This window comes from Lissotriton helveticus, chromosome 6, assembly GCF_964261635.1.
Source record: "Lissotriton helveticus chromosome 6, aLisHel1.1, whole genome shotgun sequence".
Classification (NCBI taxonomy): domain Eukaryota; kingdom Metazoa; phylum Chordata; class Amphibia; order Caudata; family Salamandridae; genus Lissotriton; species Lissotriton helveticus.
The window spans coordinates 599,151,059-599,173,396 of record NC_136067.1 but is presented as its reverse complement, the minus strand read 5'-3'; the positions used below and the strand labels follow the sequence as shown (position 1 = coordinate 599,173,396).

Sequence of the window (22,338 nt, the reverse complement as noted above, 5' to 3'; positions counted from 1 at the left end):
CCAAGTACCTCCTTTGACTTTCAGTGGGTAGCGAGGTCAGTCTAAACTTGGCCTTGTGTGGGGATAAACTTGTTTTTACTTCACCTAGCACTTGCAGCATTCACAACACACATAATAGTTAGGTCTGTTTTGTTCCTTTAAAAGAAATGAGTTTATTTAAGTACACATTCTTAGTAACATGTTGAAATGTCCTGTTAATACTAATTGTCTTAAGTATAGAGTATGGATCTGCGGCTACTCAAAGACCTGTTCACAAAAATAAACTTGCTTGCGAGTAAATCTATACTTGTGAGTTTGCTCTTACAATGTTGAGTTGCTTTTCTACATTTTGGCTATTCAACATTTACCAGTGTAAAGTTACTCAGAAGCTTGGCAGAGACCTCTGGAATTGAGGCTGAGATCTCCCTATGGTATAGTATGGGGACATTTGAAAACGTAATTAAAGTTGACAAAAAAGTTTATTAGTTGAATGATAATATAAATTCATTTTAAATGTGTATTTTAAATGGAGATTAATTGTTTAAAAATGCTACAGCACTATTGACTGAATAGTAAATTAAAAATGTAATTGAAGTATATTAAATAAAAATATGTTTTAAAAATGTATTTAAACAAAATTATACCCACCCACAGTAATGTTTAGATTTATTTTTAAGTTACTAAACGTTATACATAGAATTCATTTAATTTAATATTTCCTAATAATTTAAATCAGCATTTTACTTTAAAATATATTTTAATATTTTTTAAATGCTCAAATAAAGTAATTTATTTTAAGATTATGTCCTATGGGGTTTAATTGTTTAGTCCCTATCTCTATTTTCTATGAGCGGGTGTTGCAGTACCTGCTAGTGGCCATGGGCTGTGCTGGGTATATTCCAGCTCCGCCCTAGAGCACGCTTACAACTGGTTTGGATACTTTTTGGCTGTAGTAACTATAGAAGTGAAGTGCAGTTTGAGAATAGCAATGGGCTTAGCAGGTGGTGCATGTCTGTCCCTAAGCCCTCCCTAGTTTTCCGTTCACCCCTCTTTAATCCTCCCAATCTCACTGCCCTTTACTATACCTCATTTTCTGGCCACTCCCTGGTCCCTCCCGCTTTTACTGTTTAAATGTAAACCTACCTGTGTTGAGAGCTCCACAGTCGGGATGAACATTTGCACACTTAAGATAGGTGAGGCAGAGGTGAAGACCTCCTCAAATAGGTTAGTGAGTAGCATTTTGTAGTTTGTTAGTAGTTTTTAAATAGGCCCCTCAGTATCTTAGGTTATAATTTTGGATAACAAGCTACAGTTCATTGAGAGATTAATGCCTTAGCCAGAGCACAGTTCTTGTTTGGTATGAACATTTAAGGCTTGCAATTTTGTCTTTAATTCTTGTGGATAGGAAGTGCACTTATCTCATTCAACTGCCAGTAAGCAGAGGCCATGCTTTTTTGGATCTGACTGCGCTGTAAAGAAGTGTTTCGCTTCATGCATTTGCGGATCCTTGTTTACAGGACACAACATTGATGGTCCCAGGCCCAAACGTTTGTAGTTCACAAGGGAGGCGGTAGTCAGTGCAGAATTCAGTTGGGAAGCTTGTGTTTTGGGTAACCTAAGGTAGGTGTAGGTGGGATGCTGGTATGGAGGATCAGAGTCCCTCACACAAGGGTCTGCATCAGTGAGTTGCAGTGGTAGCTTTATCGATGGAGGCTCTAGGGCCATTACCAATATGGTGCTCTGGCCCTCAAGCACAGGGTCAACAACATCAACAGCGGCAATGCAATGATAGCTGTGCGCAAGTGTCCTCATTCTCTTGATTGGTATCATCATGATGGGAAATTATATGGTGGCCTTGGTTTTGGAAGTATGGAAGAACTCCAAACCACACAGCTTGGCAAGAAATAAAAATGAAGTTCGTCAATTGACAAGGCACAAGGCAAAAAAGGCCTCCTGACAGCTATTCTTCTCTTGTTGGTCTACCTAGATAGTCTCTTTACTCTCTACCCATACAATAGGTCACTCTGATGTTGCAGCTTTGGGCAGGCTGGGCTGCGGTCAGAGGTCTATGTTCTTGGCAGCCTCTTATAAAGAAAAGCTCCTCATGGCAGCACACCGGTAAGCTGCACATAGGCTTTGCACTGGGTAAAGGTGGAGTTTATACTCACCAGTCACTCTACCATGGCCCTTTTAAACAGTAGTAAAATCGTTTCCTTAGGCATTGCGTATATTCCATATTCCATCACAGTTTCCTACCTTTGATATCAGTGATTCTCTGCAAAGTGTATACAGCTCAAAAGGTGGACTCTAAAGAAGACAATATCATAAGCTTATATTCGGAAATAAGAAACCGTGGCAGTTGGTACCACCAGGCTTACTGATTACTCAGATTTAAAGTTGTGTCCATAGCTTTAATTTCACTGTTACTGTTGGGCAGTTGCACTGAGAACAACCAGGCTTCTTTGGGGATAGCAGGCATCCCATCCCGTAATGTCCACTATATTTTAGACCAGAACCAGCCAGCACTTTGGGTAGACTTGCCCACAGCCCATATGTAGGAGGCTGGCTTACTATATGGTGCTCACTTATGTAAGTGTAGCACCCTGCACTAATCCACACAACCCTTATGGAGATTTTGGTGGTCTTAAACAACCTTTTTAAAAAAAAGAAAATCAATCATTTTTATTGTGGGATTACCGTGGCATTATGTTACAGCTTTAGCCAATGCAACTTATTTCCTTTGTATATTATAACATACATTGGCATATAACATACATTGGCAATCCTCGTGGTACAACAATGTCATTACTCAACTTACAATATGAAGTATGTAACAAGGCACATCCGATAAAGGTTACACATCCCTATTTTCTTGTTTAAAACAAGCTGTATGGGGCGTGGCTAGCCGGCGAAGATAGCGGTCGGGCACTGTTAGAGCTCCGGCGATGCTAGCGGCATAATTCGGACAAAAACACCCTGGGGGCTCCCAGGGTTGAAGGCACAGCCGGCGGAACGACACCAGAATACTTTGGTGTCCCCGGAACCACCTGCATGGCGAGAGGGAGCCCCGAAACTCCGTGGTTGCTGGAGTGAGGCCTGCCGCGGGCGCGCGTAGGCCGAAGCCGGGAGCCGTAGTAGGGAACGCGGCTGCTCTCCCTGCAGCCGGCGAGACTGGAAGTGACTGGAGGGCCGACTCCGGGACGTGACTGTGGCACCGGAGGAGTCCGCCTGCATCGAGAGGCCGCTGAGGAGGATTGCATGCTGCCGCAATGGGACGGTGAGGCATACACACACTGCTGTCGCCGACGGTGAGGGGGAGACCACGGCAGTGACGCAGGCGGTGGGAGCCTGCCGAGAACTCGGAGCCTCGGAACACTGCTGGCGGCGGGCGGGTGGGGGCTGACCGGGACCTGGGAGGGGCGGCTCTGGCATTGATTTTGCTCGCCTCAGCGGCCCCCCCACCCCCCCACCACCACCCCCCACGGGAGAGGATGCACAGAGGAATGCTGAAGGCCTCCTGGGCCCCCCCCCCCCGCTTTTTCATGGCAGGGATTTCTTGGGCCCCTGCACATTACAGAAGGCTACTGGGCCTAGGAGGAGTTACAGGCCCAGGCATCGAAGGCCCGACACCTGCACTGAGGACAGACACTTGGCGGTGGCAGGAGAGATACTGTAGGGGGCAGAGGGAGACGCCGTGATATCTCCTCTATTCCTCTCTCCCCCCCCCCCTCTCTCTCTCCCTCTCCCCTAAATACTGCGGAGAGGCACGGGACATCCGGGAGAGGACAATACACTGCGGCGCTGGAGGTTGGGGGTGCACCCCCCCAGATTTCCTAACCCATTGACGACCGCGAGCCCCACCTATACTCGGGCCCTGCCGGACAGGGTACTGCCGTGCGGCGACCTCCCCGTGCAAACTCGTTTCTGGGGAGGCCCACAAAGATAGCTGCGAGGAAGCCGGGACCATCGTCCACCATGGTCCGCAAGGGAGTCAAGGCGACGGAGGGCCTGGGGGGCACCGTGACAGCTAGTATAGTGCAGTCCGCCGAAGGTGAAGGGGCCCCATTGATGTCCCCTGTGCAACATCAGACGGAGGGGCAGCAATTGGATAAACTGGACATAATACTGCAAGAAATATGGGACTCTAGGGCGGTGCTGGAACAACAGATGGGCACCCTGACCACGAACTTATCTCTGCTGAAAGCGGATCATCGCAAACTGGCGGACAAAGTCAAGGACCAAGGCCTCGCCATCGGAGAGATCACACCAACTGTGGCGGATCATACCACCTCTATCCAACAGCTCCAACAACAAGTCACCTCTCTCATGGACCGGGTGGAGGACGCGGAAGGCCGTAACCCCCGCAACAATGTCCGCGTTATAGGCCTTCCGGAACGCTGCGAGGGGACCCGGTCTGCGGACTTTATGGATGAATGGTTCCGCGACCACGTTGCTGAGGAAGGCCTATCACCGCATTTCTGTGTGGAGAGGGCGCACAGGATCCCGACGGGTAGGCCTAGAACGGGTCGGCCCCCACGCCCTCTCATAGTGCGAATACTGAACTATCGGGATAGGGATCTTCTCCTACAGAAAGCGCGGGAGAAATCCCTCATCCAATACAATAATCATAAAATTTCCCTCTATCCGGACTACACCAACACCGTCCAGAAACAGTGCTCCTCATATATGGACGTGAAGAAGAAGCTACAAAAGGCCAACCTCAAGTACGCATTGCTCTTCCCCGCTCGCTTGAAAATTATACATGGTAAAAAGACGCACTTCTTCGAGAGCCCTACGGATGTCGAGGAATGGCTGGAGGTAATGGTCATTGACGGGAGCTAGGAGATCACACAGGAGCCGACCATCGACGGATCGCGGGACACCCAGACCCAAGGAGAGACTGAGTCCCCCAAACCGGGACGAGGAGCACGACGACATAGGCCCTCACGAGAACAGCAAAAAAAAAATCAACTGGACGCTCTGGCATTGGTGGGCGCTTTTCGAGAAGACCCCAGGAAGATGACGACGGACTGGGAGGACAGTACTGTCCACTCAGACTCTGACCATAGTGTAATTTATTTCCCCCACTGTCACGCCTCGAGCAGCGGACGACTTGATGGACAATTGTGTGAGAGAGGATTGGGTTGGAAACTGATGGACTGCCTACCAACCGTATTGTATCCTTTGTCTTCTTGCCTTTTTCATATAGCATAACTACTTAGTTGTGTGATGGGGGGTGGGGGGTATTGCTAAATGTGAATCACTACTATGTCATATTGTTTGGCCTGGATTGTTTTATTTAACGCAGGTAGCACTGACTCCTGGGAGAATGGCTAGCGGGGGGTTAGGATCCTATAAACTCACAACTTGGAATGTGCAGGGACTTGGGGCGATATAGAAGCGACACAGAATACACTCCTTCCTGCTTAGACACCATACGCAGATTGCCTTTCTTCAGGAATCCCACCTTACTGCTTCGGAGGCCCTTAAAATGCGGAAGAAATGGAGAGGCACGATTTATTCTACAACTTACTCTGCCTTCTCCAGGGGGGCGACCATTTGGGTTCGGCACAGTACGCCGTTTGCTGAGATGGAACGGAAGGTGGACGAGCAAGGCCGATATATATTAGTGAAGGGCACATTAGATGGTACACTGATAGTGCTTGGCTGTGTTTATGTCCCGAACTTTGACCAGGACAAATTTTTGACGACGGTTGGTCTGGCGCTGGCGGACTGGGCGGACATTCCCTGGGTCTTAGGAGTGGACCGGAACATGGTTCTGGATCTGGACCGGGTCAGGTCACATCCCCCCTTGCAAGTAGCCGGGGTATCCCGACTGGCGGAATTCTTTCAGACGTGGTCGACAGGGTGGGGCCTGAGGGACATATGGCGTGCACTTCACCCGGAGACTAAGGAATATTCTTATTATTCACACATACACATGCTACACACTAGGATTGATAGGTTCTTGTGCTCCGAGTCACTGGTCTCGAAGGTGGGGAACCCGGAGTATCTGACCAAAACATTTTCGGATCACAGGCCCCTGTCATTTAGCCTCCTCTGGGGCAGAGTCCCGACCCCAATTCCCACTTGGCGCTTAGACCCGCTCCTTCTAGAAGACGCCCCCTTTAGGACAACCCTATCCGAGGCTCTGAGTAAATACTTTGAGGAAAACTGGGACTCGGCCTCCACTAATCTGGTGGTGTGGGATGCCATGAAGGTAGTGGTACGCGGCGTAGCAATAGGTCAACTGGTAGGAGCCCGACAGGAAATCCGCCAGAAACTATGCGATATAGAGGATAGATTGAAAACACTTGAACGGGAGGCAAGCATCGACCCTGACAAGAAGAAAGAGCTGCAGGAAGAGAATATAGACCATGCTGATACGCTAGAAACGTTGCGAGTCATAGATCATAAAGAATACCTCTGTCGACAACACACGGAGGCAGACAGGTCGGGGACGCTATTGGCCCACCTGGTACGAGAACACCCAGATCTCCCAGTGCTAACCCAAATACGGACACGAGCGGGCAACTTGGTTAGTACACAATCAGAAATTAACAGGGCGTTCTATGACCATCTGACCGTGCTGTATGCCCAACCTGAACGGGAGGACTCGGACCGTGTGTCCGACTTCCTTGACGACCTTCCTTTTCCGATATTGACAGCAGATGCCCAGAAAGACCTTGAGGGGACCATCACACAACATGAAATATGGGCTGCCATCAAATCTCTTAACCGCAACAAAATACCTGGTATGGATGGGCTCCCAATGGAGTTCTACGCGACCTACTCTGATACCCTAGTGCCGATTCTGGAAAAAGTATACCAGACGGCGCTAGAGGAAGGCCACCTGCCCGACTCCACTATGCAGGCATTGGTAGTCTCACTACCGAAGCCGGTTAGGGACTACCTGGATATGTCAAATTACAGGCCCCTGTCGATGCTTTCCACAGAGTATAAAATACTCAGCAAAGCAATAGCTTTGAGACTGCAGACGTACCTCCCTGCCTTGGTCCATAGAGATCAATGTGGGTTCCTTCCGGGAAGGAGCACCTCCATGAATACACGACGGTTGCATGCGATCATGGCGACCACCCCACAGGATCTTCCCAGGGCGGGCTGTATAGCATTGGACCTCAGACAGGCATTTGACTCACTGTCTTGGTCGTTCATGTTTGCAACCTTGGAGAAGTTTGGGCTCCCGGCCTCCCTCCTGGCATGGATCAGACTGCTTTACACTGCTCCCTCGGCAAGGGCACGCACAGGGCGGCATGTCTCCGATAAATATGCAGTACACCGTGGCACCAGACCAGGCTGCCCCCTGTCCACACTCTTATTTGTTCTTGCCCTAGAACCCCTGGCCATAGCCTTGCGGGCCCGGGAGGAGCAGAGAGGGATACCGAGCGGAGGTACACATAATCTGCTGTCAATCTACGCAGACGATATTTTACTGTACCTAAAAGACCAAGAGGCGGACCATACTGCTATATATGGGATTTTTGACCACTTCGCTGGAGTCTCGGGCCTAGCTATTAACCCGGACAAATCAAATGGATTCTACTTTAGGGATACACCAAGCCCAGCTTCCCTTCCTTTTGGAGCTCACCTTATCCCGGTAGCTCAGACCACATTTAAGTACCTGGGGATTCAGGTATACCGGAAGCAGGAAGACCAGATAGATGGGAATATCAAACGGGCCATCACGCGTCTCCGTAATTCTGTGGGATTCTGGACGGCACTACCTTTATCTGTAATGGGCAGGATTGCGATTTCTAAGATGGTAATGCTCCCCCGTATACTGTACTTTTTTGTTAATCTCCCCGTAATCCTGCCGCAGTCAATTTTTGATACACTCTTAACTAGCTTAATATGGGGGGTTGGTAGAAGAAGGATTGGTCTCCGCAAGTTACAGCTAGGGACTAGGGCAGGGTGGCTGGGGGCCCCGGATTTCAGGGGCTCTTATTATGCTAGCCAGCTTCAGTGGCTGTCCTACTGGACGGCAGGGTGGAACCTCCACGAAATAGATTATACGCCTGAGAGACTGAGCCAGGGAGAACTGCACGCCCTACTGCTCCCGAAGAGCAGAACCCCCACAGATTGCCATCCACTACTACGCACGGCTCTGACGTGCTGGCGGAAAGCCCTAGCATACACATCTGTGGCTGTGGCGTACGCGGCTAATAACCCTTTGCTGGGACTCCCAACACCGCAAGGTAGGCTCACGGATAGAGTGTTGCGGCCCTGGCAGGCAGCTGGGATAACGGGAGTGGGTGCCTTTTTCGAAGATGACAACCTACTTGACCACGACACCTTCTTGCAGACCACGGGCGCTCCCCCCAACTGTACTTGCTGCATGCTACTGTTACACATTACATCAAAAACAGATGGGCGCCGCAACGACCCCAAACCCCCACAACACAAACTAGTTCACTTATTGTACTACATGGACGCAGTGGGACATCTAGTACATTGGTTGTATTCAGGTATCAGAACGCATGCTGCGACCTCGCTCACAACACTTATGCACACTTGGGTTCAGGACACGGACAGAATACTGACACAGAAGGAATGGCAACTGATCCTGGAACACCCCCAGCGGGTTTCACGAAACGTTAAGTTTCGCTTTATACAAGTGATGGTTCTGCACAGGGCATACCTAACCCCCAAACGGGTACATAAAATATTTCCGGACTCCCCCCACAGCTGCCCACGCTGTGGAGAGGACGAGGCTGGATTCCTCCATATGGTCTGGTCTTGCACGCGACTTCGAGAGTATTGGTCGGATGTGTGCCGGACGTTGCGGAGGGTTACAAACTTGCCAGTGCCGGAAGAGGCACTGCCCTGTCTACTGGGGTTGAGCAGACGATCTAAGTCACTGAAGGCCCAATTGAAATTACTTGACCTTGCGCTCCTGTTGACAATCAGGGCGATAACGATGAGGTGGAAATCTCCCAGACCACCGGGTACACACTTATGGCAGGCGGAGGTGATAAAATGGGGAAGAGCAGAGGGATCAGCTTTCAGGAGGGAAGAAGCAGGGGGCCACTGGAAATTCCCCATATCCCAAGACTGGGAGGTCATGCTACTGGCACTGGAGGACATAGACATAACCCTGGCGGCCGGGAGTGGATCGCAGGGATGAGAGAGACCGAGCAAGAGCCACTTTGAAAAGGTCTGGGAGTTCCCGGGTACCCGTACCACACACTATGATACAACACATACTATGTTACATACGAGACCTTGCAGATTGAGCTTGGTCGTGAGAGACTCTGTACCCACCAGGAGACGGGGGGAGGGACTGGAACATGGGTGGGGGGAGGGAGGCGGGAGTGTGTCATTTGTTTAATCTCACAGAACTGTTGGTCAAGGAAGCAGGCATGCAGTCGAGCTGTAACTCGAGATAAGACGTTATAACATGCTGACAACGTATGATTTGAATCACCTCTAATGTCTGTCTCAGTGCTTGCCCGGTAAGGGTGGGAAGTTATGTACAAGGGAGAAAAACGGAAAAAAGGCTGTAGAAATGTTGAGAACGTATGCAATGTTATGTCTCCTGTTATGCAGCTTTGAATAAAGAGTTAAACATTTTTTTTTTAAAAGAAGCTGTATTTACAATTTGTCCTTCAGCATGAAAAAAACAACTATTACATAACATAAACTTGAAGGCAGACAAGATTAGGCAGCAATTAATTTATAAGATGTTAGTACACCACTTGGTATCATATGGAGATGCGGCGCAGCAGTTTGTCCAAGGACAAAGTGTCATTCTGTATATCCGGTATATATCATTCTTGGTGACTGACAGTGCGATGGGCCTTCCCTAATGCATGGTCGTTTTAGTGAGTTGCAGTGGTAGCTTTATCGATGGAGGCTCTAGGGCCATTACCAATATGGTGCTCTGGCCCTCAAGCACAGGGTCAACAACATCAACAGCGGCAACGCAATGATGGCTGTGCGCAAGTGTCCTCATTCTCTTGATTGGTATCATCATGATGGGAAATTATATGGTGGCCTTGGTTTTGGAAGTATGGAAGAACTCCAAACCACACAGCTTGGCAAGAAATAAAAATGAAGTTCGTCAATTGACAAGGCACAAGGCAAAAAAGGCCTCCTGACAGCTATTCTTCTCTTGTTGGTCTACCTAGATAGTCTCTTTACTCTCTACCCATACAATAGGTCACTCTGATGTTGCAGCTTTGGGCAGGCTGGGCTGCGGTCAGAGGTCTATGTTCTTGGCAGCCTCTTATAAAGAAAAGCTCCTCATGGCAGCACACCGGTAAGCTGCACATAGGCTTTGCACTGGGTAAAGGTGGAGTTTATACTCACCAGTCACTCTACCATGGCCCTTTTAAACAGTAGTAAAATCGTTTCCTTAGGCATTGCGTATATTCCATATTCCATCACAGTTTCCTACCTTTGATATCAGTGATTCTCTGCAAAGTGTATACAGCTCAAAAGGTGGACTCTAAAGAAGACAATATCATAAGCTTATATTCGGAAATAAGAAACCGTGGCAGTTGGTACCACCAGGCTTACTGATTACTCATATTTAAAGTTGTGTCCATAGCTTTAATTTCACTGTTACTGTTGGGCAGTTGCACTGAGAACAACCAAGCTTCTTTGGGGATAGCAGGCATCCCATCCCGTAATGTCCACTATATTTTAGACCAGAACCAGCCAGCACTTTGGGTAGACTTGCCCACAGCCCATATGTAGGAGGCTGGCTTACTATATGGTGCTCACTTATGTAAGTGTAGCACCCTGCACTAATCCACACAACCCTTATGGAGATTTTTAAAAAAAAGAAAATCAATCATTTTTATTGTGGGATTACCGTGGCATTATGTTACAGCTTTAGCCAATGCAACTTATTTCCTTTGTATATTATAACATACATTGGCATATAACATACATTGGCAATCCTCGTGGTACAACAATGTCATTACTCAACTTACAAAATGAAGCATGTAACAAGGCACATCCGATAAAGGTTCCACATCCCTATTTTCTTGTTTAAAACAAGCTGTATGGGGGCGTGGCTAGCCGGCGAAGATAGCGGTTGGGCACTGTTAGAGCTCCGGCGATGCTAGGGGCATAATTCGGACAAAAACACCCTGGGGGCTCCCAGGGTTGAAGGCACAGCCGGCGGAACGACACCAGAATACTTTGGTGTCCCCGGAACCACCTGCATGGCGAGAGGGAGCCCCGAAACTCCGAGGTTGCTGGAGTGAGGCCTGCCGCGGGCGCGCGTAGGCTGAAGCCGGGAGCCGTAGTAGGGAACGCGGCTGCTCTCCCTGCGGCCGGCGAGACTGGAAGTGACTGGAGGGCCGACTCCGGGACGCGACTGTGGCACCGGAGGAGTCCGCCTGCATCGAGAGGCCGCTGAGGAGGATTGCATGCTGCCGCAATGGGACGGTGAGGCATACACACACTGCTGTCGCCGACGGTGAGGGGGAGACCACGGCAGTGACGCAGGCGGTGGGAGCCTGCCGAGAACTCGGAGCCTCGGAACACTGCTGGCGGCGGGCGGGTGGGGGCAGACCGGGACCTGGGAGGGGCGGCTCTGGCATTGATTTTGCTCGCCTCAGCGCCCCCCCCCCACCACCACCCCCCACGGGAGAGGATGCACAGAGGAACGCTGAAGGCCTCCTGGGCCCCCCCCCCCCCGCTTTTTCATGGCAGGGATTTCTTGGGCCCCTGCACATTACAGAAGGCTACTGGGCCTAGGAGGAGTTACAGGCCCAGGCATCGAAGGCCCGACACCTGCACTGAGGACAGACACTTGGCGGTGGCAGGAGAGATACTGTAGGGGCAGAGGGAGACGCCGTGATATCTCCCCTATTCTTCTCCCCCCCCCCCCTCTCTCTCCCTCTCCCCTAAATACTGCGGAGAGGCACGGGACATCCGGGAGAGGACAATACACTGCGGCGCTGGAGGTTGGGGGTGCACCCCCCCCAGATTTCCTAACCCATTGACGACCGCGAGCCCCACCTATACTCGGGCCCTGCCGGACAGGGTACTGCCGTGCGGCGACCTCCCCGTGCGAACTCGTTTGTGGGGAGGCCCACAAAGATAGCTGCGAGGAAGCCGGGACCATCGTCCACCATGGTCCGCAAGGGAGTCAAGGCGACGGAGGGCCTGGGGGGCACCGTGACAGCTAGTATAGTGCAGTCCGCCGAAGGTGAAGGGGCCCCATTGATGTCCCCTGAGCAACATCAGACGGAGGGGCAGCAATTGGATAAACTGGACATAATACTGCAAGAAATATGGGACTCTAGGGCGGTGCTGGAACAACAGATGGGCGCCCTGACCACAAACTTATCTCTGCTGAAAGCGGATCATCGCAAACTGGCGGACAAAGTCAAGGCCTCGCCATCGGAGAGATCACACCAACTGTGGCGGATCATACCACCTCTATCCAACAGCTCCAACAACAAGTCACCTCTCTCATGGACCGGGTGGAGGACGCGGAAGGCCGTAACCCCCGCAACAATGTCCGCGTTATAGGCCTTCCGGAACGCTGCGAGGGGACCCGGTCTGCGACCTTTATGGATGAATGGTTCCGCGACCACGTTGCTGAGGAAGGCCTATCACCGCATTTCTGTGTGGAGAGGGCGCACAGGATCCCGACGGGTAGGCCTAGAACTGGTCGGCCCCCACGCCCTCTCATAGTGCGAATACTGAACTATCGGGATAGGGATCTTCTCCTACAGAAAGCGCGGGAGAAATCCCTCATCCAATACAATAATCATAAAATTTCCCTCTATCCGGACTACACCAACACCGTCCAGAAACAGTGCTCCTCATATATGGACGTGAAGAAGAAGCTACAAAAGGCCAACCTCAAGTACGCATTGCTCTTCCCCGCTCGCTTGAAAATTATACATGGTAAAAAGACGCACTTCTTCGAGAGCCCTACGGATGTCGAGGAATGGCTGAAGGTAATGGTCATTGACGGGAGCTAGGAGATCACACAGGAGCGACCATCGACGGATCGCGGGACACCCAGACCCAAGGAGAGACGAAGTCCCCCAAACCGGGACGAGGAGCACGACGACATAGGCCCACACGAGAACAGCAAAAAGAAAATCAACTGGACGCTCTGGCATTGGTGGGCGCTTTTCGAGAAGACCCCAGGATGATGACGACTGACTCGGTTGGACAGTACTGTCCACTCAGACTCGGACCATAGTGTAATTTTTTTCCCCACTGTCACGCCTCGAGCAGCGGACGACTTGATGGACAATTGTGTGAGAGAGGATCGGGTTGGAAACTGATGGACTGCCTACCAACCGTATTGTATCCTTTGTCTTCTTGCCTTTTTCATATAGCATAACTACTTAGTCGTGTGATGGGGCGTGGGGGGTATTGCTAAATGTGAATCACTACTAGGTCATATTGTTTGGCCTGGATTGTTTTATTTAACGCAGGTAGCACTGACTCCTGGGAGAATGGCTAGGGGGGGGGGTTAGGATCCTATAAACTCACAACTTGGAATGTGCAGGGACTTGGGGCGATATAGAAGCGACACAGAATACACTCCTTCCTGCTTAGACACCATACGCAGATTGCCTTTCTTCAGGAATCCCACCTTACTGCTTCGGAGGCCCTTAAAATGCGGAAGAAATGGAGAGGCACGATTTATTCTACAACTTACTCTGCCTTCTCCAGGGGGGCGACCATTTGGGTTCGGCACAGTACGCCGTTGGCTGAGATGGAACGGAAGGTGGACGAGCAAGGCCGATATATATTAGTGAAGGGCACATTAGATGGTACACTGATAGTGCTTGGCTGTGTTTATGTCCCGAACTTTGACCAGGACAAATTTTTGACGACGGTTGGTCTGGCGCTGGCGGACTGGGCGGACATTCCCTGGGTCTTAGGAGTGGACCGGAACATGGTTCTGGATCTGGACCGGGACAGGTCACATCCCCCCTTGCAAGTAGCCGGGGTATCCCGACTGGCGGAATTCTTTCAGACGTGGTCGACAGGGTGGGGCCTGAGGGACATATGGCGTGCACTTCACCCGGAGACTAAGGAATATTCTTATTATTCACACATACACATGCTACACACTAGGATTGATAGGTTCTTGTGCTCCGAGTCACTGGTCTCGAAGGTGGGGAACCCGGAGTATCTGACCAAAACATTTTCGGATCACAGGCCCCTGTCATTTAGCCTCCTCTGGGGCAGAGTCCCGACCCCAATTCCCACTTGGCGCTGAGACCCGCTCCTTCTAGAAGACGCCCCCTTTAGGACGTCCCTATCCGAGGCTCTGAGTAAATACTTTGAGGAAAACTGGGACTCGGCCTCCACTAATCTGGTGGTGTGGGATGCCATGAAGGTAGTGGTACGCGGCGTAGCAATAGGTCAACTGGTAGGAGCCCGACAGGAAATCCGCCAGAAACTATGCGATGTAGAGGATAGATTGAAAACACTTGAACGGGAGGCAAGCATCGACCCTGACAAGAAGAAAGAGCTGCAGGAAGAGAATATAGACCATGCTGATACGCTAGAAACGTTGCGAGTCATAGATCATAAAGAATACCTCTGTCGACAACACACGGCGGCAGACAGGTCGGGGGCGCTATTGGCCCGCCTGGTACGAGAACACCCAGATCTCCCGGTGCTAACCCAAAAACGGACACGAGCGGGCAACTTGGTTAGTACACAATCAGAAATTAACAGGGCGTTCTATGACCATCTGACCGCACTGTATGCCCAACCTGAACGGGAGGACTCGGACCGTGTGTCCGACTTCCTTGACGACCTTCCTTTTCCGATATTGACAGCAGATGCCCAGAAAGACCTTGAGGGGCCCATCACACAACATGAAATACGGCCTGCCATCAAATCTCTTAACCGCAACAAAACACCTGGTATGGATGGGCTCCCAATGGAGTTCTACGCGACCTACTCTGATACCCTAGTGCCGATTCTGGAAAAAGTATACCAGACCGCACTAGAGGAAGGCCACCTGCCCGACTCCACTATGCAGGTATTGGTAGTCTCACTACCGAAGCCGGTTAGGGACTACCTGGATATGTCAAATTACAGGCCCCTGTCGATGCTTTCCACAGAGTATAAAATACTCAGCAAAGCAATAGCTTTGAGACTGCAGACGTACCTCCCTGCCTTGGTCCATAGAGATCAATGTGGGTTCCTTCCGGGAAGGAGCACCTCCATGAATACACGACGGTTGCATGCGATCATGGGGACCACCCCACAGGATCTTCCCAGGGCGGGCTGTATAGCATTGGACCTCAGACAGGCATTTGACTCACTGTCTTGGTCGTTCATGTTTGCAACCTTGGAGAAGTTTGGGCTCCCGGCCTCCCTCCTGGCATGGATCAGACTGCTTTACACTGCTCCCTCGGCAAGGGCACGCACAGGGCGGCATGTCTCCGATAAATATGCAGTACACCGTGGCACCAGACCAGGCTGCCCCCTGTCCACACTCTTATTTGTTCTTGCCCTAGAACCCCTGGCCATAGCCTTGCGGGCCCGGGAGGAGCAGAGAGGGATACCGAGCGGAGGTACACATAATCTGCTGTCAATCTACACAGACGATATTTTACTGTACCTAAAAGACCAAGAGGTGGACCATACTGCTATATATGGGATTTTTGACCACTTCGCTGGAGTCTCGGGCCTAGCTATTAACCCGGACAAATCAAATGGATTCTACTTTAGGGATACACCAAGCCCAGCTTCCCTTCCTTTTGGAGCTCACCTTATCCCGGTAGCTCAGACCACATTTAAGTACCTGGGGATTCAGGTATACCGGAAGCAGGAAGACCAGATAGATGGGAATATCAAACGGGCCATCACGCGTCTCCGTAATTCTGTGGGATTCTGGACGGCACTACCTTTATCTGTAATGGGCAGGATTGCGATTTCTAAGATGGTAATGCTCCCCCGTATACTGTACTTTTTTGTTAATCTCCCCGTAATCCTGCCGCAGTCAATTTTTGATACACTCTTAACTAGCTTAATATGGGGGGTTGGTAGAAGAAGGATTGGTCTCCGCAAGTTACAGCTAGGGACTAGGGCAGGGTGGCTGGGGGCCCCGGATTTCAGGGGCTCTTATTATGCTAGCCAGCTTCAGTGGCTGTCCTACTGGACGGCAGGGTGGAACCTCCACGAAATAGATTATACGCCTGAGAGACTGAGCCAGGGAGAACTGCACGCCCTACTGCTCCCGAAGAGCAGAACCCCCACAGATTGCCATCCACTACTACGCACGGCTCTGACGTGCTGGCGGAAAGCCCTAGCATACACATCTGTGGCTGTGGCGTACGCGGCTAATAACCCTTTGCTGGGACTCCCAACACCGCAAGGTAGGCTCACGGATAGAGTGTTGCGGCCCTGGCAGGCAGCTGGGATAACGGGAGTGGGTGCCTTTTTCGAAGATGACAACCTACTTGACCACGACACCTTCTTGCAGACCACGGGCGCTCCCCCCGACTGTACTTGCTGCATGCTACTGTTACACATTACATCAAAAACAGATGGGTGCCGCAACGACCCCAAACCCCCACAACACAAACTAGTTCACTTATTGTACTACATGGGCGCAGGGAGACATCTGGTACATTGGTTGTATTCAGGTATCAGAACGCATGCTGCGACCTCGCTCACAACACTTATGCACACTTGGGTTCAGGACACGGACAGAATACTGACACAGAAGGAATGGCAACTGATCCTGGAACACCCCCAGCGGGTTTCACGAAACGTTAAGTTTCGCTTTATACAAGTGATGGTTCTGCACAGGGCATACCTAACCCCCAAACGGGTACATAAAATATTTCCGGACTCCCCCCACAGCTGCCCACGCTGTGGAGAGGACGAGGCTGGATTCCTTCATATGGTCTGGTCTTGCACGCGACTTCGAGAGTATTGGTCGGATGTGTGCCGGACGTTGCGGAGTGTTACAAACTTACCAGTGCCGGAAGAGGCACTGCCCTGTCTACTGGGGTTGCGCAGACGATCTAAGTCACTGAAGGCCCAATTGAAATTACTTGACCTTGCGCTCCTGTTGACAATCAGGGCGATAACGATGAGGTGGAAATCTCCCAGACCACCGGGTACACACTTATGGCAGGAGGAGGTGATAAAATGGGGAAGAGCAGAGGGATCAGCTTTCAGGAGGGAAGAAGCAGGGGGCCACTGGAAATTCCCCATATCCCAAGACTGGGAGGTCATGCTACTGGCACTGGAGGACATAGACATAACCCTGGCGGCCGGGAGTGGATCGCAGGGATGAGCGAGACAGAGCAAGAGCCACTTTGAAAAGGTCTGGGAGTTCCCGGGTACCCGTACCACACACTATGATACAACACATACTATGTTACATACGAGACCTTGCAGATTGAGCTTGGTCGTGAGAGACTCTGTACCCACCAGGAGACGGGGGGAGGGACTGGAACATGGGTGGGGGGAGGGAGGCGGGAGTGTGTCATTTGTTTAATCTCACAGAACTGTTGGTCAAGGAAGCAGGCATGCAGCCGAGCTGTAACTCGAGATAAGACGTTATAACATGCTGACAACGTATGATTTGAATCACCTCTAATGTCTGTCTCAGTGGTTGCCCGGTAAGGGTGGGAAGTTATGTACAAGGGAGAAAAACGGAAAAAAGGCTGTAGAAATGTTGAGAACGTATGCAATGTTATGTCTCCTGTTATGCAGCTTTGAATAAAGAGTTAAACATTTTTTTTTTTTTAAAAGAAGCTGTATTTACAATTCGTCCTTCAGCATGAAAAAAACAACTATTACATAACATAAACTTGAAGGCAGACAAGATTAGGCAGCAATTAATTTATAAGATGTTAGTACACCACTTGGTATCATATGGAGATGCGGCGCAGCAGTTTGTCCAAAGACAAAGTGTCTTTCTGTATATCCGGTATATATCATTCTTGGTGACTGACAGTGCGATGGGCCTTCCCTAATACATGGTCGTTTTATGGATACTGATATGCTAGGGGCTCCTCCCATAGGTGAGTGGCAAATCTCTCTTTACCTTCCGGGAGTGGTCACCCCTCTGAACCAATGCAGTATGCTACACACCTGACGTGGGGACATCTGTGATAACTGCATGGCCTCCTCGCCTTGCTGTCTGGGACCCTGAGCGAGTGTGGGAGCCCGCCCCCTCCTCCACCTGACTTTGGCGTTGTAGTTCGGTTAGCAACAGCCCCCATGTTTTCAAATCTCATTCGGCGTTCTCATCTGTGTCCACTTTCCAAAACTGCCTCTCCTTAGCCACGCCCCATTCCTGCATATCTGCTATCCACTTGAGTACTGTGGGTGGTGCAGTCTGTGTCCAATGTATCCCAATAGGACGTCTAGTGAGTGCCAACTTTAAGTGTGCAAACCTATGTTGCATTTTGTTATTCGTCTTTGGGGCCGGCAGGGCCCCTAGTAGGCAATGCTTAACAGTGCTCTCGATATGGAGACCCATCGCTTCTCAGAGTGTCTCAAGCACCCCTTTCCAGTATTGCTGAAGCCTGGGGCAGTCCCACGTCATATGTATAAAGGTTGCCAGTTCCATGCCGCAGTGAAGGCACTCTGCAGAGCTCCTCATGTTAATACACACCAATCTTTGGGGTGTCAATTAAGTGTGGTGCCGGTAGTTACATTTTGTGAGTTTAAAGCAGGTGTTGACGGCCACGTTGCGCACCTGCTCAAAGGCCCTCTTCCACTCCGCATCCGTACGCGGGGTCGGCAAGTCTATGGACCATCTCTCCCGGAAATGTGAGACATTGACTGTCCAATCGGCTTTGAGTGCCAGATACGGGATTGAAATCACGGCCCTATGTGTACCTGGGTCTAGCATTACAAAAGAGAATGATGGACGGAGCGTTTGAACAAATCAAACACTCACCCCAGTCAACTGATCTGGGTTTAATCCATCACCGTTCTTTAGCCCACTCTGCCACCCCAGTTCAGACATGGCTATATGCAAATCAGTCTGACCCTGTGCCTTATGGGAACAGTCCAGCCCGAACTGCCAAGCCATGTCTTCCCTGGACCGGAAACAAGCATCCTGGGACCGGTTTCGGATTCATAATCCTCATCAGCCAGGCTATCTTGAATCCAGTGGCCAAGTGAGCAAGGGACTCACGTCTGAGCATACCCTGGGTCTAGCATTGACATTAGTGTGCGAGATTCTGTCTGCCCTCGGGGAAGGTATTCCATATCTCCCCTGCGGTGCGAGAGATCTTCGCATATTGCAGATACTGTCCGTGCTGGAGGCCAAAACACTCCAGCGCCTCCCCAAATGTAACAAAGGTCTCATTACAGTATAGGTCCCCTGCCATGGTACATCCCCCCTCTGACCACTTTGCCAAGTCCATGACTTCCAAAATATAGCAATAGCCACGCAACCATCGCAGGGATAGTGCAGGCGCATACGGTGCTTTATGCAGTATCTGTGTGACTGTCCTTTTTTCAGGCCCTTGCCACCTGTCGCACCTCAAATGGGTAGCGTGGCATACCGTTTCCAGCACTGAATTTGACCTTGCTCGGTCTGCTTTATTATGTATGACAACAAATGGGTAACTGTTACATGACTCATGTATGATGTTTGATGAATAACCGAAAAACAAAAACGACTGTATGTAAACGAATATTTTCCTAATGTACATGATATGATGTGGTCACCGATAAAGAGCGTTAAAAAAAAGGGGGTTGCGTGGCAGTGTTTGTGCTCCAATCATGAGGCTTTTTGGTAGGCTATTTTCCCATCCCCAATCCGCCAACAGCTAATTTTCCACATTGGGGCCCTCCGTGCACCAGAGTGCCACATATTGGAGGAAAGCAGCCATATGGTACAACTGGAGATCTGGTAGGCCAAGCCCCGCTGCTCAGCGTCTAGTTTTAGTATCTCCAATTTTACTCTTACGTTTACCAGCCCAGACCAGCGATAGCAGGAGGCTGTTAAGGGACTTAATAGTGGGGTTGGGGATAACACAGAATGAGTTCTGCATGACATACAGGCAGTTGGAGCACCATCTTGGCCAGTGCTGTCTGCCCCATGACTGAAAGAGGGAGGCGATTCCAGAAATCAATGGAGGTTTTTAAACACCTGATCACCACTCCTATGTTCCTCTGCAGTATGTGCCATCTGATTCCCCAAGTAGCGGAAGTGTGTGCACCGCCATGGGAATTCCCTGAGCAGGAGTGCCGCTGCGTCGATTTTTGTTAAGACAGCAGGCTGAAACTGGGTGGATTTTCCTTTATTAATTTTCAGCCCGGACACTATGCCAAAATTTGTTAATATGTCCAGTAGCTTGGGTATCGCCTCTTCTAGTCGAATTATATATAGTGAGGCGTCCTCTGCATACAGAGACACCACGTATACCCGACCATCCACCAGTATATCCCAATTCGACATGTCCCTGCGCAACCGAATCGCCAGTGGCGCCAGGGCGAATAATAGCGGGGAGAGCGGGCTCACCTGCCGAGTGTCCTTCTCAATGGAGAACCTTTCGGAAACCACCCCACCAGTGCGCACCCATGCCGTGGGTAAATGGTATAGAATGCGTATCCAGGCGATAAATTCCTGGCCTAATCTCATTCTTACAAATACCTCCCAGAGATAATCCCATCCGAGTGTATCCAAGGCCTTTTCGATATCTAAGGCGAGTACCACAGACTGGAGATCAATTGTGGCAGTGGCGTGCAAAACATGTGACAATCTACGCAGATTCATTTGAGTACCACGGTCTGGCATAAAGCTGCCCTGGGCATGTTACCTTACCCAATCGTGTCGCAAAGGCCTTAGCTAATATTTTCATGTCTACTCCCCACATCGATAATGGCCGGTATGTACCTGACACACAGGGGTCACCGAAATACACACTAAGGATCTTTCAGGGAGAAGCCCATATTGGAGAGCGTACCACTCCCTATCAATGTAGATACTCACACAAGATAAGTTTTCTAAAGTAAAATATGTTGTGAAAGTAATAGCTAAATTGCAATTACATATCAAAAGGTATCAATAGAATGGGGGTTGAAGAAAGACCTTATCTTTAAGGAAAAGAACCCTCCCACACCTTAGGGTGACATGCTTCATCATAGGGCTCTCTCCTCACACCATGGCCGCAAGGTCTCAGGTGTGGGCTGCAACTCTTCAAAAAACAATGTATGAAGAGGAACTGAGGTGTTTTCAATAGGAGAGGTTGAAGAAGTTGGTGAGTGTGGGGTAGAGTGCAAATGAGGTGAAGAAAATGTTAAAACTGTCTTTAGGTACCCAATAACTTTTTCAATGGTACCCTTGTACAGGATTCAAAATAGAGAGGACTAGGGGTTATCAACAAATATACCCCTACTAGAGGTCAACATGTTTCTGTACTTACTCGACTCTGACCGGAATTCATGGGCATTCCTCAGGACCAAAAATACAAGCTTTGGCATAGCCAATAGGCCTCGCCTTTGGGACCTTATGAGTATTTAATTATGCAGCACAATATCCGTGGTGCAAGATCAACTGTTGCATGGATAAACACTTATAATGTCCCGAAGGCGAGACCTATTGGATATGCCAATGCTTGATTCCTCTTATCACAGTAGTAGGATTTCACAATGGGATACTCAGTTCGCTTCTGGTAGGACTTTTAAATCTTTAACAGCAGCTTGGGTGACGATGGACGTTAAACCTTTGCTGGAGGAAAGCTGTGCGATCTACATCTCAGGAAATCGAACCTCTGCTGGACCAACTCACAATCTCATCCTCCAAGGTCGATATACCACGTGTACTATTAATACTTAGCAGTTATAGTGCAATATATTGGTTTATTATCCTACACTTTTTCCCCCAATAGAGCACAGTCAACTCCGCATTTCGCTACGAGGATATACGCATTTACACTCTGACCTTTGCATTTTATGACCCCTGCACCCTTCGGATGAAAGGTGGGTCGACATTACACTCAGACAGACCCAGTAACTGCATTAAGATGTAAAACAATCCGGCAACACATCGACGACTGTTATTGCAGCTTGAAATAATCTGGACTATAAAATGTATGTATGGTAAAGTGTAGCAACGTTTTCACTTACTATTCCACAAGAGCCCAACGTGTTTTTCAGCATATACCACTGAGAGAAATTGGTATTTAAATAATTGTTAAAACATCTCTGCACACACCCACAAAACATTCATTAGAAAATTCAAGTCTTTACTGTTGTAGTGACAGAGCCACCCTGCCCATTCACGTACGCTACACATGCACGCACCCCGAGGGCGGGCTCGCCCGAGGGCTTAAATAAAGGGGCTCTCGACCGCTCAGGGTCTTGGCCCAGTATTACGCTAGTGTGTCAGTGTCCCCTCATTTGGTGTCCAATCTA

General features: G+C 49.9%; 1 protein-coding gene across 1 annotated transcript in view; it reads left to right on the top strand.

Moving 5' to 3' along the window:
- CGAS (cyclic GMP-AMP synthase) overlaps nucleotides 1-22,338 on the top strand; it is a 366,766-nt gene that overhangs the window by 119,864 nt on the left and 224,564 nt on the right. The gene's annotated exons all lie outside the window — the stretch shown is intronic.